Here is a 4,221-nt window from a genome sequence, read left to right on the forward strand (position 1 = left end):
CCTGTCAGTTTGCCAGGTAGCTGTCTTCCATATATATTGGCAGAGATTGTTGAGCATGACCAGGTTTTATCTATTTCTTGAAATACCTCGTGGCAGAACTTAAAAAATTAGTACCCATAGTAACAGCAGTCAAGAAACCAAAAGATATGTTGAAAATACAGATTTGTACACTGGTATTTATAGCAGAATTATTAAAAATAACGCTAACAGCCCAAATGTCCATCAACAAACAAGATTGAAAAATTGTAGTGCATTCACACAGGAAGTACTATGCGAGACCCCTGCGAAGGGCAGGCAGGGAGGCTTTTCCAAAGCCCGTCAGAGGTGTCCTTAACCTTGGCGCTCTGGTCGCGGCTCTGGACACGGTTGTCAGTTTGCAAAAACCCTGAGTTCGGGTCTGTAGCCCTCTCAACCGGTGCCAGACCAGCGGTGAAGCCCGAAGCGGCCCTTGCAGACAATGAAGCGGTGGCCCTCCAGTTCACGAACCCGAACCCCGGAATCTGGAGCTCTTGGCCGTGGCCAGGAAGGAGCAGGGCTGGGAGACAGAGTGGCACTCCTGCGAGTTCCGGCACAGATTGCGAGTTATAAGGACTCAGCATCATGTGGAAGCATTTATAGAGCATCCAAATGACCACGTCGTGGTTTCGGCGTCCACTCGTGACTGGGCTATTAAAAAACACCTTTATAGGACCACAAACGTGGTGGCCTGCGAGAGTGTAAGACAAGTACTGGCAGAACGATGCTTACAGGACGGAATTAACTTCATGGTCTACCAGCCCACCTCGTGGGAGGCATCCTCGGACTCGATCAAATGACCTCAAAGTGCTATGACAGAAGGTGGTGTCATGCTACAGGAACCTCAGAGAATCTATCAGAATCCAAACTGACTGTCGAAATTGCCAATAGAAGTGATGCGCTCCTGCATCCATGGAAAGAGAGCACCTGGAAGAGCAGCAGCTTGGGAGCTTTGTGACCCTGACCTTCCAGCGCTGTACACCGTAGGAAAGCTAGTTTCTCCTACCCCTTCGCATTTCTGTGTTTGCTTTCTCACTGAGGACTGGATTCTTTCTTATTGGACATGAGAGGTATATCTGAGAAATGTAGTCACCAATTTTTATTAATTTTTGCAGGATTAATTAAGAGTATATTTTGTTGGGGGTTTTATTTGTTTAATTGCTAAAGAATAAAGGCACACTGTAATTAGAAAAAATAGTATGCAGCACTCAGGAGCAATGTTTTTGAGTAATATAACATAGAAGAGGCTAGAGAGTATTATGCTGGGTGAACTAACTCAGGTGCAGAAGGGCAAATACTGCACAAGACCATTACTGTAAAAGCAGAAGGATAATCAGTAAAATGCGTATGGATATCCAAAAATTGAAGAGACTGGGGGAGAGAGGCTGAGGAGAGAGAGGGAGAAATCATGAGGGTCACAGAGTTTGGTGGGTGGAGGGAGGGGACAAAACCCCTTCACAATGTACATGAATGAAGCATAATGTAAACAAATTATTGTAAGTAAATCAACTAAAAGCAACCAGAAAAATAAAAGCTGAGAGTCCATATATTAACAAGATTCTGTAAGAAATAATATGTCAAATATTCAAATGTATAATTTTGTTAATTATGCTAATGAATAAAAATATTTTAATCTTTTTGAAATTAAAAAAATTACAGAAAAGAAAAGGTATATTGCATTGGGGAAAAATGCTGCCAAGGACATCTCCAAAGAGTTAAAAGAGCAATCGGGTCAATTTAAAGATTGAAGTGAGCTTGATTCAAGTCATGATATTTTCAATTGTTTCCTATGTCTCTGAGAGTTGGACAATGAATAAGGAAAACCAAAGTTGATTTGACGCCTTTGAAATGTGGCATTGGCTAAGAGTATTGAATATCCCATGGATTTGTAAAAATAACCCCATATTTATCTTAAAGTAGTGTAATTACTGTGCTCCCTAAAGCCACACATGGTGAAACTTCATCTCACTTACTTGGGTATATTTGAGGAAGAACCAATCCTTAAAGAAAGACATCATCCTGAGGAAGGTAGAGGATCAGCAAGAGAGAGGAAGACTCCCAGTGAACTGGGGTAACACAATGGGCTAGAGCATGACAGAGATCATGAGAATAGCAAAGTACAGGGCAAGATTCAGATCTGTTGTTCTAAAGATTCTGAGTCAGAGTTGACTCAATGGCAAATAACAACAGTATTTTCATTGGGAAAATGAACTCTTACATATTGCTACGCATAGGTACACAAACAGATGTACACAAAGATACACACAGGTGCACACAGATTTGGGAGTATTTACTGTTATTTTAGTTCTTAATGATCTCCTGTCCAAGCACTTTTATGTAACTGACCCTGCATTTCTCTCACAACACAATCTTTGAAAGATGAAAATTATGTATGTCTTTTTACTGTTGTATCTTTAAGATCTATCTTGATAAACAGAATTTATTCATTGCTGAATGAATATATTTATTAATAGTGTTGTTAGGTGCCATCAAGTTAAATGTCAGCTCCCAGAATGAAAACCACCTCTTTCTCCTGTAACCTTCACAATTTCTGCTGTGTTGGATGCCACTGTTGCAACCCTGAGGAGAGGAATTATGACTATATTCTCCAAAGACTCTTTAGCATATTAAAACATAGATAATATAATAAGCTTTTACTATTTAAACAAAGTTGCTAAGGTTAAATGTTTTAATTTTGTAATAAGTTGGTATATTTCATGATAGAATATTACTTTATGAAAATCATCAATTTCATGAAGGTCAACAGTATTATTTAATTGTCTTGATGTTCAAAAAATTTCCAATATTCATGCCAACCAAACATTTTCAGAAATGTAGCTTTATACTAATTGAGAGCTTTATACTAATTATTGTAAGCAAATCAACTAAAGACAACAACAAAAATAAAAGCTGAGAGTCCATGTATTGACAAGATCCTGTAAGAAATAATATGTCATATATGCAAATGTATCATTTTGTTAATATAAATTATATCAATGAATAAAAATATTTTTTCTTTTTGAAATGAAAAATTAATCTTTTTTACTAATTAATAGAGAATATCAAATGCACAGAAAGTTCCAAAGATAAATTTAAGCACATCTGTATTTGAAGGATAAATGTATGGTTATTAACTATTTGATATAAAATCAAATAGACTGACTTAAAACAACAAATTAAATATGTTATAAAGACAAAAAAACCATCTACTAAGAATATACTATATCTAATTGAAAATAGAGTTCACTCAAATTTTTAAACACACAGAAGAACAATATAAGAAGAAAAAAGGCTTCAAGAAATGCATTACTTCATTCCAAGAAAACATTAAATATTCATTACAGCCTGATAGGTTGATTCATTTGGGGAATCAATAATTAATCACTCTGGAAGCTCTAGATTCTTTATAAATATCAAAGACTTTTAATAATTGCTTTACAAATCCTAAGTTGTGTAGAGTCTACAGACTTTATACATCAAGGGAAATGAATACATGTTAAAAATATGGGTGTTTTAAAGTGAATAAATGAAATCCCAAATGTTCGTATTTTGAAATGTTTGCTCTTATAAAAGAGAGAAGTGTGGTACAGGAAGGCAAAAAAATTCCACCTCTAGGCACAGATAGAGCATATGTATGAGCAATAATGCCAACAGAGCAAACCTACTGCCAATTCTTTTCTCAAAAATATTAAATATGCATCCAAATGACAATTACTTTAGGTGAAAGAGGCAGAAATAATTTGCAGAAATTAAATTCATAGATAATATGCCAGTTATTTATATTCTCTCTTTTCCTTAACTACATAAGAAACATGAGAATTAGTTACATTGTGTGTCAACAATTTATTTAACCACACTTTACTTATAACCTTGATTATGTAATAATGACAACTGATATTTGTTGCACAATCAGTTCGTATATAAATCCCTTTGCCAATAAATTTACATGTTGTTGTTTTTAGGTGTCATTGAGTTGATCTTATGAACAACAAATCTTAATCCCATCCTATTTTGTACATTCTTAATATCTCTGAAAAATTTGAGCACATTGCTGCAGTCATCATGTCAATCTATCTCAATGGAGTCTTCCTCTCTTGGCTGACCCTCCATCCTTCCAAGGATGGTATCCTTTTCCAAGGAATACCCTGTCCTAGAAACGTGTCCAAAGGTTGAGAGTCGAAGCTTTGCCATCCTTGTCTCCAAGGA

The 4,221-nt window shown here is 36.2% G+C and overlaps 1 pseudogene; it reads left to right on the top strand.

Moving 5' to 3' along the window:
- Nucleotides 1-270: 270 nt before the first annotated feature.
- LOC102872032 lies at nucleotides 271-887 on the top strand (annotated as a pseudogene).
- The last annotated feature ends 3,334 nt before the right edge of the window (nucleotides 888-4,221 follow it).

This window comes from Elephantulus edwardii, unplaced genomic scaffold (assembly GCF_000299155.1).
Source record: "Elephantulus edwardii isolate Elephantulus edwardi_28Jun2011 unplaced genomic scaffold, EleEdw1.0 scaffold00078, whole genome shotgun sequence".
In the NCBI taxonomy this organism is placed as follows: domain Eukaryota; kingdom Metazoa; phylum Chordata; class Mammalia; order Macroscelidea; family Macroscelididae; genus Elephantulus; species Elephantulus edwardii.